Source organism: Anser cygnoides, chromosome 8 (assembly GCF_040182565.1).
Source record: "Anser cygnoides isolate HZ-2024a breed goose chromosome 8, Taihu_goose_T2T_genome, whole genome shotgun sequence".
NCBI classification, from domain to species: Eukaryota; Metazoa; Chordata; class Aves; order Anseriformes; family Anatidae; genus Anser; species Anser cygnoides.
In genome coordinates, this window is record NC_089880.1 from 16,447,998 (window position 1) to 16,470,881 (window position 22,884).

General features: G+C 45.6%; 1 protein-coding gene across 1 annotated transcript in view; it reads right to left on the bottom strand.

Moving 5' to 3' along the window:
* The window catches only part of HMCN1 (hemicentin 1), a 199,482-nt gene that overhangs the window by 175,473 nt on the left and 1,125 nt on the right, over positions 1 to 22,884 (bottom strand).

A 22,884-nucleotide genomic window follows, 5' to 3' on the forward strand; every position in this document is an offset into this window, starting at 1 on the left:
TAGGTCAAAGGTTGGACTAGGTGATCTTGGAGGTCTCTTCCAACCTAGATGATTCTGTGATTCTGCCAGATCAAAGTACATTTGTCTATTTCTTCATTATGTACTATGTAGCTAAAGAAATATATAGCTTTCTCCACCTTCGAGCACAAAGAATACCTGAAGATTAGATGGTCCTTTAAAAATAACATGAGCAGCAATTATCTCCCACATTCTTTTGTATTTATACGGTGAACTGACAAGTTTAGCACCAGGCAACTGCAAAGTAGACACCTGTACTCAATAAAACACACATTTTTTTCAAGTTATAAGTTTCATTGCTTAAGGTATGCATTTAAAAAACTTTGATATCCCCATGAAAAATATTTTCAGAACTGCTGTACACAAAATCACTGCATCTTCATCAGAAAGTTGCATTCACAAAGCAACCACTGGTTTCACCATTCACTGTACATTAAGTATGACGATTCAAACAAAATAGTATGAGTAAGAACTTAAGGGTCAAACTATGCCAGTGAGTTATTAGTATCTTCAGATTGTCACCTAAATATCCTATTAAAAAAAAAAAAAAAAAAGCAGGAGAGTCTGAAGTACTGGGCTCCTGAAAGATACCTGTCACACCACTCGGACACCCAGCACTGCTGAATTCATGCCAGGTCTATGTATTCTTCTGGCTCATTCTTGCCAATTCTCCTTCAAAAGCTCTGGGGTGAGGCTGGATCACAAATAAGCATGCAGAGTATCCATGAACAGAAAAGGGGAAAAAATTAGGGGAGGGAGGAAATCATGCGGGGGCACAGTTACCATACACCCATCTCATGGGTATTGACAATTTAAGCACTTTCCATCCTGCCTTTCCATCTGAGCGCTGCTTCTCAGTTATGGCAATGTTGACAGTTTTTGAGATCAGAAGACTAATACAGGTTTCAAATATACACATACAAACTACATACATATATATACAAACACATACCCGTATAGATATATATTTGGGGGGAATGGGTGCAAGTGTTGCCTCAGCTCCATCTCCCAGTCTTGTCTTCCTGTACAGACCCTCAAGCACTTGTGCCACCGCAAGTGATGAGGTGACATAGGACTGGGAACAGCCATTTGGGACAGCTAAGATGCCTAAGTCAGGACAGTTGCTGGAAGAAACTGGTGTGCAATTATTCCTTAAGAGCTGTTCTCCAGCAGTGCTGAACATCAGGCTTTATTTGATGAAAGAAAATAACTCTCTCCTTCAAGCTTACTTTTCTGTATCCAGTGGATTTAAAGCTCTGCCTACAATTCTTCCGAAAGGCGATTAAGAAAAGAATAGTAATGGTAGAGTTACTCTTAGCAAGCCTCCAGCCAGCTGCCTGTCCTAGGGGCTCGCAAGCAGAAACCCTTAATTTCCTAACAGCAAGTTGGGTGCTACGTGTCAGGGCTTCGCCCAGCTACTGACCACTCGTGAGATGTCTTCAGAAATCTTTCACAGCAAGTTTCTTCTCTTTTCCAACACTGGAGCAAGATGTCACAGCTGCAACTACAGATAAAATACTTCTCATTGCAATCTTTCAAATTACAGTGAACCTTTTTATTTCTCAAAGAGCTGCGTTATGACACAGAACCAGATGAATTATTGTTTTCAACATTACTGCAATTAAAACACTGCTCCAGTTTTAACCAATTCCAAATTTCCGTAGTAGACCACTCAATGCAAGTATCTGAGTGAAAACCTAAGCTAGGCTAAGCATTGCTAACTACCACCTAGAGGAAAAAATAATAAAAAAACAAAAGCCTTACAGCCCTGTGCTTCATCCTCTGTAGTGAAGGACCCCTCAACTCACAGTAAAGCTGGGAGCTGTGCAGACGGACACCTTGCTGAAGCCTTACTGCAGCACAAGCAACAACTCCGGGGGTGCTGCCCACCTCCACCACCACCACCACCCACTCCCCCAGGCCAAAGCAAGCCCCACTGGCAGCATCCTCCCAGGGAACTTGAGAGGTGCTGGAGTCAGCCAAGACGCTCAGCCCTAGTATGTGCTATTGGCTATTTAGTTTCTTCCTAATAATATTCCCTCATGACTCCGTCGCTTTTAGCTTTCAGACTCTAACCTGGGTATAATTATATTAATGTTTAGAAAGACCGAGAACTGCAGTGAGCAACTTCTGCCAGATTCTTAACCAAAGAGAAAAGAAGCCAAACCAACCCAGCAACCTCATGTTCCTTTAATACACTTTTTTTTTTTTTAATAGCTTTCAGCCTCATGACTTATGACTATTGACTTTAACATGCAACTTCAACTTCAGAAGACTGGAAGGGGTCAGTCTGCACATACAGCCTTTCCTCCTGTCGCTGGCCATCCAGACAAAACCCATGCAGACCATCGAGGCAAAGAGTGAATCACTGCCAAGCAGCCTAGCATGAAGGATTGCCAAAGGTCCATCCTCAGCTCACTGCTGGACACAGTCACCACCCTCATCCATCTAATTCTCCAGCAGCTACCTCAGGTGCAAGTGGCCAAAGCATGTATGAATCCTAGAGAGCAAAGATATAGGAGAGATTTTGCTAAAAATCTGCCTTAACAAGTTAATTATTATCTATTATTATTATCTATATATCTATTATTATTTCTCATTCTTATAACACCTAAGAGCCTTATGTTGGTTTTTCTTTGATAAAGAAAAATAACAATGGTAAAAAATGACACTATACACGCTTATATTTCTTGGAAAAGGAAAGCCAGCTTGGGGATTTCCAGTGAAGAAAATCTAATATCTTTCATCTACTACAACCAGCATTAAATTCAGCCTACGGGTCTTGAGTGTCATTTTCTACAAGTTATTTACTAAATGCAATAACCAATAATAAAAATTAGGTGCTAGTTTGCCTAGCACAATAACAAGCCCATTGTTAACTTCTCTAAGAACTACAGTAATAAAATAGGATATGCAGAATAGCCTCATTGTCTACAGAGACAGTTAAAATAAATGTTTGCTACAAATTCCCTGTTAATTGGCTGATGCACAAAACAGCCTTACAGCTTCTCCAGCCCCTAGCACGGGTGGCACCACATCACACTCATTATGGAACCACCCACAGAAGACCTATTTCCTCAGGCTGGAAATAAGAAAAAGAACGCCTGAATTAAGTAGGTCTCCAGGATGATTTTTGTTCCGAGAAAATAATTCACTTGAACATCCCCTCTGGTTCCACTGTTAGGGGAGAAGATTTTGTCTACTGCTGGCGCACAAATACCATGCGAGGAGACCAGAAACCTTGGCGCTGTGTGGTTAAAATTCAAAGCAATGCCAGAGGCCGTTACCCCTCCCAAACGTGAGGAGACTGAAACAAGGCAAGTTTTTTCATTCTGGGGACAACAGACCCTTCTGAGTGCTGGCACCTGCAGGGGACTCACCTTCCTCCCCCATCCCCTGGCGGCTCCAACGGCCCCCCAGGTCCCTCCTCACCAGGGCCGTCAGCCAGCATTTCTGAAGCGACTCTGGCCATCTCCAGCCAGCTCTCAGTGGACAATTGCCCACGCTACAGAACACACAGCCACAGCTGGCAACCCAGCTGGCAGCCCCTAGGAGAAGCCGAGGGACAGGAAGAGCCACGGGGATTACAGAGCCTTAGCCAGGTGGTCCTCCGCGTGCAGGCCTGTGGCCACCCTAGGGACCCAAGCCCGTACACAACTGCTGCCCGTGCTCATACGCATCTCCTCCGTGCAGGAAGTCTTGGTTTGAGGCTTCTTAGCCTACTGCTGCCAAGAGTACACAAGTTTGTGACGCTTCTTTTCTTGTCTAATAACAAATCGCCAGCAGACAAGAAGAAAATGCATTTGTTGACTCTATACAGCACGCAAGCATTGCCCGGCTGCTTTGCTTCCTTCAGCCCTACAGTAAGGGATAAACAGCTGATAAGAGCCGCAACCGCCGCTTCCTTATTGTGCGGCAGGGGAGCAGCAAGCATTTACTGAAGCTGGCCCACGCTTGTAGCTCCCAGGGAACATCTGAGAAGGTCATCAGATTACTTTCTGCTTTTGTTTATTTCCCCTTGTTAACAACAATCTGAACCAAGTAAAATTCAGTTCATAACGCTCTTTAAATTCTTTCTCCAGACTGAACTCCAGTTCAGTCCAGGTCTATTTCTGTCTCATCTCTGAGTCTGTGTATTTTGGCAATACTCCTTCAGCACTTGTAACAGTGCTGGATAAAGAGCTTACACTGAAGGATAAGGCAGGAATGAATGTAACTACAAATTTTACAGTCCTATTTTGTGATTAACAATCTTAATGTGTTGAAGTCAAATCAAACGGTCTTTAAAACTCAACTTTTAAATCTCATTTTACACTTGGCGCTAGGTTACGGGGCTCGCTTATTTGCTGCAGCATCCCACAAAGCTCTGTGTCGAGCTGCTGCCCACGCAGCTGCTGGCTGGGACCCACCGAGCTCCAGGCCGGCAGGCTCCGTGGGCTTCCCCAATGGCTCTGTCTGCACTCACCTCTGCTTCCCACCACATCTCCTGAACACATCCCAGGACAGTAGGAGTCCGTAGGCTGACTGGCAAAAAAGAAAGCCATGGCTTATTTTTCCAAGTCAATTAATTCAATTACAAGGTCTTAATTAAGAGCCTGTGCTGCTTGAAGTATTATATTCACCAATTAGTTTGCTCAAAGAGACGTGGAAGATCCTTGGAGAGCGCTACCTTACTCAAGGCCAGGTCAGCTTTTTGATCAGACACACAACCAGAACCAAACAACTGGCTCACGCTGGAACTGCAGTCACATGGCTTTCATGAAGGATACGAGATAACTAACAACCTTAATGATTCTATATGGTTAAAAAACTATAGATTAAAAAGATACCACAGATGTAACACAGTGCCATATTTAAATGGCTCCATTGGGGTTTCTTTGCCCACAGAAGGTTAAGTGATGTGGGACAAGGCAGAACAGCATACGACTGACCTAAAATACATTCAGATGCCAGACACAGTCCTTGAAAAGTTATTTAAATAATTTTGTTTTCTTGCACTCTTGGCAATTATCAGCAAGCCACACAATTAGCCAATCAGCCCTAAAGAGAAAAGATAATGAGACTATAACCACAGACCTAATTATACTTGCATAATTAAAACAGAACTAAATAAGTTTTCCTCAGTTTTCATACCAAGCCACCGGTTTCTCAAAAGAACACACGGAAGATTTCTGACAGAAAATTCTAGGAGAATGAAAACAAGGTTCCATGCCGTGAGGCCGTGCACATGCGTATATGTGCATTTCTGTGCTATAAAATGTTTTATGGTGTATCCAATTGCCATCTTTTGAGAATGGATATTTCCAAGCATAACAAAAATAAAGTACTCTGAGACCAGCTGCTAGGAAAAAAGTTGCTACACTCAGTACACGGCTCCTTGTATTCTGCATATGGATTTACTCTGTACCAAAAGTCTTCTTTTTTTTTTTTTTAATATACTATCAAAAAGCATCTGTATTCAAGTCAATGACAAAGTTTTTCTTGATTTCAGTTAGAACTGACCCAAGCTCCCAATAAGTCTTACACCAGATAATTAATTGCTAAAGGATTACCAACGTAAAACCATTAGAAACCCAAACTGTTTCCTTTCAGCCATTATAACTGTAAACTCAAATCCTCATACCTCATTCTAAGTAAATGTCCTCTTCACAAAACTAATCCAGCTGCAGCTGGCAGAACATGGAATTTTATGGCAAATAATGTTGTCTGTATACACTGCTCGTTCCCTCTGACAACACCCAATTGTTAGCGTTACCCCAGGGCTCTAAGGATGGTTCAGTTCTGCCTCAAAAACAGCTGCGAACAAAGAAGCAACAAAGAAGCGACAATTTGCTTAAGTTAAAGCATCTATTTAAAGATGTTTGATAAGGGCCAGTAACTGGTGTATCCCATTAAAAGCAACTTTTTTGTCCTTTTTAAAATCTACTATTAAGATGGAGGACGTTGTAGATATTTTATTTCTATTCCTACTTTACAGACACTCATTATCCCTGGCAAGGCTCTATTGCACAAGAAAGTGACGGGAAAAAGCTGCAGAAAACACCTGCAAAATTGCTCATCTGACAGAGCCAATCTGTGCAAAAAAAGGGTTCTGAAACATTTTAGCTCTATTTTTGAAAAGATGAGGTTTGGATTGAAGTGGTGATTTGAAAAGAAAGATATAGCGAGTTTTTGAAGGCCAGCTAAACCTCTCAAAACCCTTACTAGAGCACTGTTTATTTTGGTAGCTGACAAGTCAGATGGAAGCAGTTCTCTCATCCCTTCGCTTTTGCCCGTATCATTTGCAGTTGTGTAACTTTCTAAAAAGCACCAACAAAAACCATTTTAAGCAGCAGAAATCATTCAGGAAGGAATAAACTTATTGCAGAATTACACAGAAGGAAGCCTGAGAAACCTTAACAGCCACCACAAACCCAGGGAAGGATTTGCCCAGCCAGGCTGTGGAGTTCCTCCAGGGCTGCCAGAACAGCTGGGTGGTGACAACAGCCTTACGCAGCTCCTTCCTTTCTGGGTACAAACTGCCAAAGGTGCCTCGTGGTGCGGCTTCTGCTTCCTTCCACCGCTCACACTCAGAGCGGCTGACCAGCCACATCCTGGCACCCGCAATCCTCCTCGCTTTAGCTGCTGGGAGCCATTTCACAGCTGCGCAGAAAGTAGTGAAACTTCTGGCACCTCCATGGAAGAGCATTTACGTAATCCTTTTAATCTGGGGGAGGAATCAAAAAAGCAGAGCTTGTCCCCCGAGTAGTCATGCAATTAGTGTCTGAGAGTATTTGTTAAATATATCCTGTTGTGCAGAGGTCTCTCATCCTGACCACAGAATCATAGAATGTCTGAGTTAGAAGAAACCCACAAGGATCGTCAAGTCCAACTCACGGGTCCCCAAAGGACCACCCAAAAACCAGACCCTGTGCCTGAATGCGCTGCCCAAATGCTCCTCAACTCCAGCAGCTTGGTGCCATGACCACTGCCCTGAGAAGCCTGTCCCAGTGCCCCACCACCTCTCAGTGGTCTATCCCTACAGTCCTCTTTCAGGTCATTCATGTTTACTGATTATTTGGGAAAGAAAACCTGTAAATTCCCTGACCTTACGTATGTGCCATGGCACGTAAACAGTCTTCCACTTCAAATCCAATTCTCTGCTGACAGTTGTTTGGGCTATTGAATTGAGACCTCAGACAGTAAAACACTATCGTGTAACAACATAATTTTAAAAACCTAATAAGGTTAGAAAAGAACCAAACCCGGAAGAGTCTCGTGCATTTGTCAGAAAGCTGTTTCAGCTTGCTTCGCCAGCTGTGGAACACAGCAGTTTCATCACCAACTGCTCGGGCATGTGTGCAGTGCAAACTGCACTTGCAAGCCACCTCAGGGTGAGAAAGCCCCACTCAGCAGTCCCTGTCCTAAAACTTGATTTGTCACTTTCTTTTCCATCCTCCAGGCTCTACCTAAAATCTTTCGGGCTTGAGCAGCTTTTGAAGCAGATGGTGCTGCCCTACGAAGCCAAAGGACACCACTGGCATCTCCGTGGAGAAGACACGAGCACAACGATTCTGTACGTTGTATGGGTTAAAGCTGAATCAGGTCTGGGACTCCACTGCCAAACACGCAGCACTACCAGTTAGTTACTTCTCAGCAGGCAAAGCGAGAGCCCTTGCTAAGTACTCTCAGTGCCACAGTGCAGCATCCTCGCTCCCTGTGTGCAGCTCCCACCTCGAGAAGGCAGCCAAACCCACAGGCCTGGCTCAGCGTTAACTCAGAACTAAGCCACCCAAGTGTTTCACAAGAAACTTGTTTTAAGGTCACAAAAATACCAACCAGATGGCGGGGCCTGGCACTGCCACCTGGCCAGCAGTTCCACCCAGGTGCCACCTACGAGTCCCCGAAGCAGCATTTGTTTCATTCGCACTGGTGGCTCGCTCGCAAGCGCGCTTCCTTTTCTGCTGGCTCTCCTACACACACAGTAACTCTGGGCAGCTCATTACAGAAAGATTCATGAGCAGTTAACTGGTTGGCTACGAATCCATCCACATTTACCATGCTTATCCACGCAGCGCGGCTCACCACGCCGGCAGGATCCCACTCGCGTTCTGCACAGATTTCTGTCGCCCCTTCACAGTGGCTCAGTGCCCTGACCACAAGAACGGGACGCGGCACATCCAGGGGTGGGATGCCCCAGCAGAGCAGGGGGTTGATGCCTGTAGGGGAGCTGTTGCCCGGCTTTGGGAGAAGAAAGAGGAAGATAGTGAGAATACATTTGCTCTCAATGCAGGTTTGAGTGCTCATCAGTTTTTAGGAAGCTGGGGACGAGAGGGAAACATTTTTATTCAATTAAATGTTATCTGTGGATTATAAAATTCCACTGAGTTTTACCACGTTAAAAATGCAAGCGCACTCCAAACTAATTCAAAAAGCAGATGTGGTGAAGGAGGGAGGAGGAGGATATGGGAACATTAACTTTTTTACCCCAAACAAAATACTCTTTTTCCACTACACATAAGGATTACTTCAACGAGCTAAACAGGAATACTTCATGCAAAAACATTGTTTTCTGTTTTCTCATCTTTTATAATTTGTTCTAAATAATTCCACTATTTATGCTCAGGCTGCTGGCATCAGCTAAAACACAGAAATCAGCTCAGACTTCTCAATTGCCTCAATCCTGGTATTTTCCAGTTCCATCTCCTGTCTGACGCAGCCCAACAAGACCGGGAAGTATTCAGCACACTGCTGGAGAAACACAGAACTTGCGCGTGGAAGCAAAATGATAAATCACCAGTAAGTAACAGTTACTCTTAGAGAGTTACTGAATTTTAAAACTGGAAGCATTTACCACTTATATTGTTTACAATAAATTGTTTGGACTGTTTAAATGACACAGAGCACAAAGCGTTCTTCCTTTGCGAGAATTTAGATTTGGGGATGCCATCAAGCACCCTGCGTAGGGCAACAAAAGCTGATCCTCTTCCAGACACAACACAACGCTGAGAAAGCCTCACTCTGTGAGTGGGAGGGTGCTCTAATATACCCTCTGACAATTCAGGCCGGGATACTTTAAGTAGAATCCACTCCAATGCTCGAGTCAGCCCAAGGGAAAGGCGGGTGCTGGCTTCCAAACCACAGCTGCCAAGTACCAGGACTGGCGGTGCCACTGGCAAGTAGCAGAGTGCTCTCAGTGCAGCCTAAGATTTCTGTCACCCTCTGGAATTTTCTCATTCCAGCCACGAGGCTTCCACCACCAAGGGCCTGAGAAATGGGAGTCAACATCTGGCCCACACCGCTGACCTTTCTAGGGAGAAAGCACAGCTATCCGAGCTGATGGCTGCGCTACCGCTGCTCTGGGCTTCTCCCTTACACCTTATCTCTTGCCTCCAAAAGAAGGTTTGAAATCAGGTGAAAATTCAAAATCACAAGAAAAAAACACAGCTATGAATGGCACTCCCAAAGCAACCCAGAGGTCCCACGCACATTAACAGTCAGGCTAAAGTGCCTGACGAACTCTCTTTAAGTTACTGTCTACGTACAGAATCGAGGAGCTGTCTGTTTCTACGAACTGCCCACCTGTATGCTGATGGCGCAGACTGCAGCTACCTGGAATGCAGGAGAGATTCAGGTACAGGCATGAATATTGATTCAGGCTTTGCATGAAGCTCAGGTTCAGGTTTTTGCAGTGTAAAATGCCATGCAAACGATTAAGATCGCACCATTCAAGTTCAATCGCTAGCTCTGCCAAAGATTCTCTCTGTATCCTGAGGCAAATCCTTAGGGCCCCATTCAGGAAAACACTTAAGCATATGAAAAAAGTGCATTAAAATCAACAGAATACATCCAAAACCATTTGTATGTGTTTTGACACAGACTTAGCTCCTTTCTGCCCACAGTCTCCAAGCCATGAAAGAAGGGGTGCTGCTCTTCTCCTGTCCTTGCTTTACCAACATAGTAAGAGCAGGATACTCTGGACAGGACTATACATGATCAAATGAAGGTCAAGACACTGCAACAGTACCACAGAATCATCTAGGTTGGAAGAGACCTCCAAGATCACCTAGTCCAACCTCTGACCTAACACAAACAAGTCCTCCACTAAACCATACCACTAAGCTCTACATCTAAAACGTAGAGCAGTTTAGTTCCAGTAGAAGCCCAACTGTAAAGCCATTCGTACCAGTGCTATGATCACATGGACCAAGACCCCAGTGGACCAGACAAGCTACATACACACTGATAAAAACCACCCAAGCATCCAATCTTAATAGCAAACCCAACTTAACCAACAGAACAACCCTGATAAAGCTCAGATGTCTCTCACACATCCCAAGTTAAAACACTCTGTCACAGAGCTCAGAGTACACTTGTACAGAGCTAATGTAATGTCAGGAAATAAAAACAGGAACAATTTAATTCATCCTGTTCTCCAAAGTCACATCTAGCATTTGCTAAGCTCTTCCAGAGGCATTATGGTGCTGATTAAGAGGAATGCCTTCAGGCACAACCTTTTGCGGAACTTCAGAGTTAACGATGCCTTTGAAATGTCACTGAGGCATACGGTTCTTTCTCAATGATAACATCGAAGGGCAGCCTATAATTTAAAACACCGCACTTCTAATTGACAAAATTGAATCAAGTAGGAAAAGCAGGATGAATGCAGATCCTATCTCAAGTACAATGAAACTTCAAACAGGGCTGAAAAAATAAGAAACAGCTGAGCTAATAAAAAGCAGACCCTGGGTAAATAATCTTTCAGCAAGTACATTTTACCTACATTGTTACTCTTGGAATTTGGGAAAGCAGGAGGAGACCGCAAGGGCTGAAGAGGAGGTTAGAAAGGCTATTTGGGAAATATGCAGTATTTAGGAAGATAGGAAAGTGGACAACCCAAGCCAGACTCTGACCTCAGTTATACTGGTGTAAATCCAGACTAATATCATTTCCTGTAAGGGAATTACTCTGCATTTACTCCACGGTAACTGAGATCAAAACCTGCTCAATGAGACAGAGGATCAAAGTGGAAAAACTGGCTTTTATATCTAGACAATGGGACATTTCATTGCCAGTAATTAAGGGCCTGTTTTAAGGCTGTGCAGCCACAGCACAAAAGGTGAGATGCACTTGAGAGACCACAAATTTTGGCTGTGGACATTTGTGATGTTAGACTTCAAGTGCATAAAACCTTTCAATCTCTGAACAAGTTTTATACAGATAAGAGAGTTAACTCAAAATGCACTTCACTTACTTAGGGCTTCATATTTTGTTTCATCTCAAATCATACCCATCACAAAACAAGACCCATCCCCACAAAGTAAGCGTGCAACAGGGTCTCCTAAGACGCCTCCCTCGTGCCCTTCCCACATCTACCCTGCGAGAATTTCTGTGCTCCCAGTTAAAACCGGGGCACGCACGCACCCACATCAGTGGCTATGCTGAAGCCCAAGGGGCTGGAGCGACCCACTTCAAAGCGCCACCGCAAGACAAGGGCAGAGCTGGAGGCCAAAGAGGAGCAGCCCTACTGCCGGCCCCCTTCCCTGGGACATGCAGCTTCCTGCAGCTGCTTTACTCCACATGCAGCTACCACACTCTTCCCAGGGAGTCGCTCCTTCCACGATAAAATTGCTTAGTGCTTTAAAATGCAACAGTCAGCATGCGCTGTTGTCACCTTCGTACGCTGTGGTAGCAGAACAATACTCAAGTGTTACAGCAGCAAGGCCGCCTTCCCTTTCCACACCCCGATGCAGGCCCTCAGGCAGCACGCCGGGAGGCAGCGCTCCCGCACAAGCACCGCGCTCTCGCAGCCCGCAGCAGCGCTGCCGGCACCTCGCCCCATGCGACCTCCCCCAGCCGCCTGCCTCGGCCTCTGCCGCTGCCTCCCGGGGCTGAGCAGCGCTCCTGGGGCTCCAACTCCGGCAAGCGTCAGCACAGCGATGCTGGAGATCTCCGATGTAAACCACGCTGCCACTGTCTTGGTGCCATACAGGCCAAGTAACACACAGAATGAAACCAAACGCAGAGCCATTTGCCCAACCAGCCCTCGCATGCTTGCCTGAAGCCACGTGCACACCCAACCCGCTCACCTACTTACAGCCTAAAGAGCTAGCTGGGACGCGAGTTAAAAAGTCACAGCCTCCTTGAGGGTTTAGTTACAATGTAAGTTAGTATGGGGACATGAGAGAACTCAGAGTATTCCAAGCTGTTCTAAGGCTCCTTATTTTTCTTGCACAACTTTCTCCTCTTTTTCTGTTCCTCAATAAATTATAAGTGGAAAAGCTTACTAGTTCAGTGAACTACACCGAGACCTCACTAACTAAACAAAAGGCTCTGTCCTTTGGAAAACAGATTCGGACATACCATTGTGCAGCTTAAGAGAACTCAGGAAATGTTTCAGTGATATTCAGCATCCCTAGAGACACTTAACTTCAGCTCATGAAAATACACTGGTGTCCACAGCATGAAAATTACAATGGCTTCCTGCTTATACCCCCCTAGGCCATGAACGTAATTTAAACAAGATGGCAGGAATCCAGCAGTAACCTGTGGTTGCAGATTAGAGCTGCTATCCCAAGCAAACACAGGAGGCATTTGGCTAAGACTGCAGCTACCCAAGACATTCCTTCATTTTCACTTAATTACGCAAACCCGCCCCCACTCCCGGCACTTCAGCAGGGATTTTCCAGGCTGAAAACGTGGGGTCCCATTCTGCTCTCAGCTACACCTAATTGCATACCAGTGAGGTTGTGGGAGAGCTCTACTGACTGCAATTTCTCCTCTAATTATAAAGCTGATGCTGAGGATTTGGCTCCACTGTGCATCAGGCTGCATGAAGTCTTTCAAAGCTGGCTTCGTACTTTGCACTCCTGTGGCTGGAGCAAGAGCAGAGACAGGAAGCATTACAGCTCCCGTGAAAACACTGAAGTGCAGAAGTACAGAGTGAAAGCTCAGTCCCTCTCCATTTCAACCCTGCAGCAGGCCTGGCATTGTAAGGGGGCAGCTGTCTGCCCCAAGAGCCATCACACGCTCTAAGGAATGGCTTTAAATCCTCTCCGCACAGTGCTGGCACACCCATGATTACTTTGGGAGTCCCACCGTATTGCACCCACACCCTGAACACATTTGTGCTTGATCCATCATACCTGGTATCATGCACGAACTTCAGTACTACTGGAGCATATGGTGCCACAAGAAGCCTCCACTTCACAGCAGGCTGCTAAGAGAGCTTAATGGGAATGCATTACTGACAGTAACTTCAGCACTTTCAATTCTCTTTCATTGTGTGCGATGTATGCAGCTTATTGGCTTGGTGTCTGGGAACATGTCATATTCAAATATGCAAATATTTTACCAGTAATGTGTTGCAGACTGAACTCTGCGGTTCAGTATATTTTAGGAAGATGGCTACAACTCACATAGAGCTGGAAAACTGCACACAATGTCTCTGCAAAGAGGAGAGCTGAGGATGCCAAAGAAAACCAACATGGAAGAGTACATGGGACACAGAACAATAAGTTAACATCTCCTCAGAACCACACACACAGCCTGGTGACATTTGTAATACACATTACCAAAGTGCATCGTAGCCCCCACCTGTGGCCGATCCCCATCAGTCTCAGAGCTGCCAGTTACCCCGTCAGCTTGCACAGAGAGGGGCTCTGGTCAACACCCAGGGTTCAGACTGTGCTGACAACCCGTGTGAAGGGCAAACAAGGCGCACTGATGAGCCACATCCTCCGGCGACAGTCGTCCCCACCACCCTTGGCAGAGTAGACTCGCAGGAGCTGGAGGCCCCTCACCAGAGCTGAGTGTCACTTGGCTTTAGCTCGAAACGCCCAGCCAGAAGAGGATCTTCACGGGGATGGGGTGGTGGTAGCACCCCATCAGTAGCAAAAAAAATAATTTAAAAAATGACTAATAGTCACTGAGATACTGGCAGTCCTTCAGCACCTCCCCACAGCCATACCCCGCTCCGAGGGGCACGAGGGTGCCCCAGAGCAGCACCAGGGAGGACGGCACAGAGGGGTGTAACCCATTCCCCATGGGAGCTGGGCTCACCTGGGTATTCCACATGCTATGGCAGGGCAATGCCAGGACAGAACAAGCCCAAAGGACAATGAGCTGGACAGGCAGCCCCAGAGCAGGAGGAAGGCAGCAAGCAGAAAGCCTCTCACTTGACTTCATTGCTCCTCAATTCAGGGCTTCAGCTGAACTAACTTTTGCACCAGTGAAAGGAATGGCTTTAAATCCTCTGCAGTCAGATTCTCTACATCTACATCTACAATGGCTTTAAATCCTCTACAGTCAAATTTTCTGCAGTCAGTGAAAGCAAATGAGACCTGTGCACTGGGTGGCTTCCTGCACCCTGACATAATGCGATCCCGTTCGAGTGCTTCAGGAGCATGGAGTCACTGCACCTCTCCTTTGGAAAAACACGGAGAAGCTTGGCACAAATCTGCAGTCACCAAAGAACAGGTTGCACGTGTTCTTTGAGAGGCAACAAGAGAAGTTCAAAAATAGACCACAAGGGGATACGTGTGATCTAAACCCCTCTGACCCCACTTCAAAATACAACGAGGCAAACTGACCCTATACAACACGCAAACCTTGGGCCTCGAGTCTGACCCACAGCAACGGCCTAACGTGGATTCACAGTAGGCAGAGCTGAAGGAGCTCGCAAATCAGATTCAAAAGCAACGCACCTGACACAGGAAAACCTAACCACTGGTTGTATTGCACAAACTGAATTATGTTCTACAATGTAATTGAGGGGTAAAACCCATCCACCCTGCCAGTAGTAAAGAAAGCGTATGAAGCAGCCAGCCCAGAGCACATTTTGTTAAAGCCATCCTATTTCTTCTGACAAAACTGTTGATTATCAAGGCACGGCAAGGCAATCAAGTAACACCATCAGTCTCTTTCAACACAGAAATTGTTTTGCCATTTGCAAACTCAAAAACATATGTTCCCTATTTTTTCTCCACAGTATGCATCTCCTTGAAACCAAAGCCCACAGAATATGCCAGAAATCAAAGCACTGATTAGAAAATATACGCTAACTGGCATCTGAGGGCTTTCACCATCTGAAGGGTTCCTCCTGGCATTCCTTAGGCCACATTCAAAATCCATTAACTAAATAAAGAACCTGCTCCTTCTCCAGGAATCCAGCTTGTCCAGATCCCCACAGACCAAGCTGAATCCACTCTAGCAAGAATTCCAAGCAGCCTCCAACACACACGCACACAGCGTCAAGCATGAGCCAGGACACTGCAGAAGCTCACACCTCAAGCCGACACAGCACCCTACAAGCAGCTCCGAGGCTGCTAAGGAGCGGGCAGGGCAGGACAAAGACAGCCACAGCCACAGCACGCGGCTCCGACCCAACAAAAATTTGCTCTGCTCACAGCTGGTTCAGAGACGTTCAGGCACAGCCTGTCCCAGCCGGCTGGATCCAGCCCCATCACCTCGTGCTTCTCCTCCTGCAGCTAGCCCAGCTCTGTGTCACCAGGCAGGGCATTCAGGGGGGCACGGGGACGTGATCCAAATCCAGTTTGTATTGCTGGATGGTAAAGAAGCACACAGAGCATGGAGTGCCTGAGCGGCCTCTCAGGTGTTTTCTTCTTCGTTCTCCTCCTAGACAGCCACTGCCACGAACAGGATTGGCTTGGCTTCCATGTGAGACTTCACGTGGAAACACACAGTGCTGCAACTCTGGAGAACTGAAGTCAAAGTGGAGGAAGAAGGAGCAGGAGAACAGACCGGTAAGCTGGACGTCTATGAAATCAGCTCTTGTACAGCAGGGACTGTCGTTCCCTGTTTTACAAGTGCCTTCCTCAGCTGCCTCAGGCAGGCAGAGAAGACTGCTTCAGCAGACGCTCCTTCCACCCTGCCTTTTAAAGGAATTGTACCATAGTTGCTGCCTGGGTCATTCACAGAATCACAAAACAGTTTGGGTTGGAAGGGACCTTAAGGATCACCTGGTTCCAACCCCCCGCCATGGGGGCTGCCCACTACATCAGGCTGCCCAGGGCCCCATCCAGCCTGGCCTCAAACACCTCCAGGGATGGGGCCTCTGTGGGCAGCCTGTGACAGTGCCTCACCGCGCTGAGTGAAGAATGTCCTCCTAACATCTCACCTAAATCTCCCCTCTTTTAGTTTAAAGCCATTCCCCCTTGTCCTATCGCTACAGCTCAGGACAAGGTGAAATGCTGTGCCAGCCACTTGTTACCTGGGGCAAGGGTTTGCTGTTCTTTACCCACACCATCTCAACTGCCCTCTGGCCTGGGTCAGTACTGCGTAATGCCTACCTCAAGATCAACCAGGAAAGGGTGAGGAATCACAGGGCAGCCGCCTCAAGCAGGAAGGCAGGGGTAAGACTTTCTGTGCAAACAGCAGCAGCCTAAACGTTGACCACAGCTTCACAGGGTCACTCAACAGACACATGCTGCTCCCTATGTTTGTGTTTTGCGATGCATGCCTACACGCCTACATTGATGTTAGTGAGAACAGCAACAAGTGGCTTCTGAACAGGCTCTGCCTGCTGCGAGTGACCGAGACACTCTTGTCGGCAGCCACGCGTCACCCTCCTGCTCTGCCCAACATGCAGGACCCTGCAAAGAGCCTTTCTTTTGCCATTGGCTGCTCTTTGGCAAGTGTCAGAGTTGTAAGTGACACAAAGAAAAGCCCACTAGAGCTGGAAGTGAATGAGTCTTCAAGCGCATGCGGGGATAGTAGTGAGGGTAAAGATTTTAAGACAAACAATAAAAAGCTTTCGCAACAAAAATCACGGTATTCAGGAGTGAATTTTAAAGCCCACACAATTACCTGGTTGCACACGGAATGGTTGAGCTGTAATGGCACTTACAGTGATGTCTGCGTGAGAAACAGGAACATGTGAGGTATTTGTCTGGAGTAAGCGTCATACTCTACATAAATTCAGGAAGCTACAGAGAACAGGCACGCACTACTAAACAGCAAGGCTCATTTGCACAACTACATCAGTCATAATTATTGGGACAGAATAACACTGGGATGCGTTACTAATGAGCTACAGAGCTTTTCACTTATTGCCACCACTTGGAGCTGGGGATAGGAAAGCAAAACAGAACAAGTAACTTCCGTGCAATTCAGTATGCAACAATTTCAGATGCAACATGAAAAATAATTCATAATGCAAAGCAGAAGAGAATGAAATCCTTTATATCTTTCAGCAAAAATAGAGATAAAAATCCCTTCCCTTCAAAAAAAAGATTCAAGAACTGAGGGTAAAACTTGCTGAAGTGCATACACAGACTTAAGGTGGTAGAAAAACAGAATTTAAAGTGATGTTCTCATCAGTCTTTGGATGATGGCACCGTATTTCAGCTGTCTCAGATTCGGGAGCTTCTGGCACTGGCAATCTACATAACTAGCTACTTCTAGAGGGACCCCGATAAGTCCCTCCAGAAGATGAAGAAAACATCCATACAGTTACATACAAACGATTTTATAGATACCACAGCAACTCCATCAAGGACAACAATCAGGTTTCAAAACAGCCATTTCACACATGCTCAGGACGGTTACCACAGAAGGCTCAGATAAAAATATCGATCAGGAGGTGCCTCTGGCTTCTTCCCTCCCAGCTGGGAGGGGGTCGCTGCCACGTGGCGCTGCCGCTGTCATTCCTGGGATGACAGCAACAACAAAACACTCAGGAGCGGTAACAACAATAAAGAGACAGCATTAGAGCCTTCAGGAAACAGAGTATTTCCTGCTGGAATTGCCAATGGTGAAATGAGAGGCAATAGTAAGAGCAGTTCCAGCACAGAAGGACAGGTTAACAATTATTATGCCCTGTTCTGGTTGTTGTTCGTTTTTGGACATGCCAAGACAGCCCAGAACAGCTGGACATTTACACTGCATCTCCTAAAACACGAAGGAGAAAATATTCAAACCTTGGAAGCACAAGCATTATTTCTGTCATTATATATTTAAGCAGGTCCAAAATAAACCAAATTCCCAAAAAATTTACACAACCTTGAATTTTTTTCAGGTAGGATTTCCAGAAGTTTGAGTGAAGAGCACTGCTCTGAAAGATCAGTCTGGCACCTCCAACCTGCTGCACTACAAAGCGCCGACAGCTGCCCTGCCCAAAGGGGGAGGCCAGACCTGCCAACTGGCCCACTTCGGGGATTCCAGGAACACGATGAAACCCACCCAGCTCTCAAAAGAAAAAGAGGACCGGAACTGAGTGGAAAGAATCCTCTTCTTTGTCTCTGACCTTCTTCTTACCAAACACAGCTGAGGCAATGTCTTCGTGTCCTATATAACCTACGGGGTTTTGCCAGGTACTCCACTCACCACAAACAGAGGGAACCCCACAGATGACCTCTTCCTTCTTCAGGCTGTTCCAGATTGACAAATCAACTCTTCCTGAACGGGAGGAGGTTTTCTACAACGGATTTCTATACATTCGGGCTTTGCTTGAAAATGTTAACGGCCACCCATCAACCCCAAGGCTGACACAAGGGGCAGGAGAGCAGCCACGGGCGAGGGCTGGGCGGCTGGCGAGACTCTCAGAAGCTTGCTGCAGGAGGCCCATGGGGCTGGAGGATGCTGCTCGCCCCAAGACATGGAGCTGCGCCGTGCTGGCTGAGGCCAGACAGGTCGCAGGGAAGGCACAGGAGCAGCTCCAGCTGGGCAGGGGCAGAGGCTACAGCCAGAGTAATTTGCTCTCCATCACTCACATGCATCTTCCTCAGGGCAGAAGGGAAGCCGTGAAGGAAAGCCTGTCCTCCTCTGTTTTCAACCACAGCCTCTCATCTCCCTCTGTTGCCCATCTGATCTAACAGCCTTACTTTTTGTATCAGAAAGTATGGAATATCTTAATACCTCTAATGGCCTGGTTTTAATGTCTTCTTTTTCTCCTCTGGGGGAAAAAAAATATATTTCTTCTTCTTCATAACTTCTAAAAAACCATCAAATGTACAAAAACCAAAGCTCTCGGGACCTTCCTATGGTCTTCTGAACTTCTCCCAAGTTAGGACATGGTCCAGCAACCTAACCTTTTTTACAGCTATGGCACTGCAAGTCTGCTAAATAAAGGAGACTACAGGTTATGAAGTTAAACACAATTATGAGCCCTTACTCCATTTTAGTCAGAGCTTTGCTCTCAGAAAAGCAAAGTGAGACCAAGGAGAAAAAAAAAAAAGTTTTATTTCTAGCTCTCCTGTACATTTATTGTGTGGCCCTAAGCGGATAACTTAAGTTCAATACTCTGTTCTGATCTGAACAAAGCAGCATGAAGGTTTTCCTGCTTGCCACATAGGCAATACATTGCCTGTCTGATTTGTAAGAAGGGCTAAGAGATGCTCCTGTCAGACATCTATAGACATTAAGAGTATTAAATGGCATTAACATCATCCTGTGCACTTAGAAGCCCAGAGCCTACATAACCACATAGCTACACTACTGCGAGAACGGTTAAATTCCCTGAAAGGGAGTTGTGGGGAGCTGGGGGTCAGCCTCTTCTCACAGATAGCTATAGAACAAGAGGGAATGACCTCAAGTTGTGCTAGGGGAGGTTTAGGTTGGAAATCAAGAGAAATTTCTTCTCAGAAAAAATAGTCAGGCATTGGAACGGGTTGCCCAGGGAGCTGTTGGAGTCACCGTCCCTGGGGGTGTTCAAGGAAAGGTTGGATGTGGTGCTTAGGGACATGGTTTAGCGGGTGACATTGGTAGTAGGGTAATGGTTAGACCAGATGATCTTGAAGGTCTTTTCCAACCTTAATGGTTCTGTGATTCTATTAAATATTGCTGTGTGCGTGGCACAACAAACTCTGGCAGCTTAGTCCAGGTCTCCAAAAACCTTATATTCAGAATACAACAACTCAAACAAGACCTTTCTTCAAGATGAAGGGGACAAGTGAAGAGTCAGAGTTTTCCTGTATATTTCTGTTCCACGGGAAAAAAAAAAAAGGTATTTAAATTCTGGCTAACCCATTAAAACAACATTTATAGGAGTGGGTTTCCTCAAAACTTAAATGATATCACATAACGTTACATACATAAAAAATGTGTAAAGCAACCCTATTCTCTTCATTATACTTGTAATTAAAACAAACTGCTGGAGTTTGGTCTTTAAGATAGTCATTCACACTAGAAGAATGCTTGATTGAATCATGCAGAGTCAAAGTTATTACTGGGATAATTCCATTAGCTTTACAGAAAAATGCTAGGGATGAATGTGTCCTCTTGGGCTTGTTTTCCATTCCAAAATTCCTTAATGGCATAAAGAAAAAACAGAAAAGCTGGCCACAGATGTTAAATAGAGATGTTCCAAGCCCAGTTCTGTTTCCACAGGATACAATGGGAGTTAGTTAGTAGGAGATCAGCACCCACAACACGCAACTACAAAAGCATTCAGTGATCTTAAGCCTTAGCTCCAATACAGTATTTTCCTTTGCCAACTCTCCTTGATTTGGGAGATATTTTTTCATTTTTTCCCATTGAATACAAGTCTGGCAAGAGATTTCTTTGTCAAGAACCATTTTCACTACCTACAAAACTTCTGTGATAGTGTTTAGGCATTGAAAAACCACAACAGAAGAATTCCTGTGATCTGCTGGCATTGTGCACTCTGACATACTCAAGACAAAACCAAAACCAAAAGGCTTTTCCAAAATGGAGATCTCAGCATACCACCAGATGGCTCAGTGGCATCAGCACGTGAAACCCATTACAAGTCTTTTCTGTAGACTGTAATTCTGCACTGTGCCAAAAACCTCAGGTTCAGTTCAACAAAATAAACTTGTCAGTTATTACTGCTTTACCAAAACACCACAGTGCTAGCAAAGTACCACAGCAGTGGTCATGACACTACATTTAAATTTACCATCAAAGGCCACCACAGTGCATTGGCACATCACTATGCAGCATCAATACGCAGCATTTTAGTAAAAACACATTTGAAAATCCTGCCATATCCTACTGCATAACTCAAATTATTTGTAATCCGGATGTACCTTGTGCAATGTCAAATACTCTTTCAGGACAGATTAATGCAGGTTTTGATGAATACTCTTCTCTTTTCACCAGAAATCTGTCTGTCCTGAGGCTGGTCTGAAAGCACTTGAGCTGTGCCACCAGCCAGCAGCAACCAAGCAGTGCTGCAGAGCTACTGCCCCTGGCCCTGAACAGGGCACGGGGTGCAACACCAATGACGAGACTAATGGAGTTACATTTGTAATTACCCATCAACAAACAGCGTGTCTGGATCAGGATAGCCTTGTACAAACCAGAAGCTCCATGGAGCTGAGGTTCGGCTGCATGTTGTGCTCCTCCTAGCGTCCCATTCGCCTCTGGGCCACGCTACCTCACAGAAAGATCAACAAAGCTTGTCTGCGGGACAGCTGTGTACAAAGCTTTTTTCTGAAGAAGCAAAAAGAAATCATCCAGTTGTGCAAATAAGCAGAAAACTTGGAGGAAAAAAAAAAAGAAATCTCATGCTCATCAGTTTAGTTGAGCTGCCATCAGACAGAACCACACTAGGTAAGTGAATTGGATACTGAAATGCAAGCCAAGCAACTTCAGTTTTAAATTTTTATTTTATATTTTTTAAAAAGATTTTTCTGAAAATTTACTTCCTCTAGGTTCACAGAAGGTGTTAGGGAGCTGGTCACAACACTATTTCCTTCATTTTCTTTTGAAGAATCTAGATTTGGTCATCAGTAGATGTAAGATAACAGATTATCAGCAGCTACGTCCATAAAGTTCAAGACACCAGCCTGTGCTGTGTCCTAGTAACTCTAAGAAAGACACACAGAAATAATTTTCAGAAGTCAAGACAAAGTAATGTTTAAACTTAAGCACCTCTCAAACCACATTAAGACCTAACAAGCCACCCGTGACAGTGAGAAGCATGGCCCGCCCAGCTGCGTGAGGAAGCTGGACTTCCCTAACAGGAGACACCAACGCAGATCGCTGACAAGAACGGTCTTTCTCTTCACTCAGCTCCCCGCGGACCGAAGTCTCAGCTACTCTGCTGGATGCAATCTGCCAAGGAAAGGGATCTCCTGGGGAAAGAGAGCAAACGGGGCAGGAGAACAAGGAGCCTGCAAGGGGAAGAGACGTGAAGCAAGGAGAGGAAGTGGCAGCAAGGGATGCAGGGAGCAAGGTCTTGGTGGCACAGCAAAGCGTGGTTACAGGGCTCTGGCTGTAACAGACACCAAGACCCAGAGAGCCAGTGGAAGCAAGGGGGTCAGGGAAGAATGGAATAAAATGGAGAAACCGGCCAAAGGGAGGACCAAATGAGGAAACAAACACGTGTGGGATGAGGAGAAAAAAAAAAAAAAGAAAAAAAAAAAAAGCAGTGACTGAAACAAGGGATTTGAAGCTGACCTGTGATGACAGCTAAGTACTGAAGTATCAGTGACACCAAGGCTGCAAGTTTTTTTCTACACAAACACACAAGAGTTGAGAAGAAAGAACCACGCAAATAGGCTCACAAACTAAAATCACATCACACAAGGCCATCTTCTGGCTCTCAGGGTTGGTGCAGATATCCAAGCCCTCTGAAAAAGTGGGTTGGCAACCCTCATAAAGAACCACTTCAGTGAGCACAAAGGGAAGATGTAAAGAGTAAATGTAAAGTGATAAAATGTAAATGTAAAGATGTAAAATCATGGAGAGAAAAAACAAAACCACCCCAACCACCATGGTGGTCTTCTGCCCCATCCCAAGGAGAAAGAGCTCCAGAGAGAACTGCTAGCTTGGCTTTCCAGCGGGGCAGAAAAGAGTTCTGCGTGCGACTGCCGCAAATCCTCTCCCCTCTTGCTCGCATCTGTGGTATGGCATGCTTTACGTTCCACACAGGTTTGTCTCATAACAAAAACACAGAAGTAG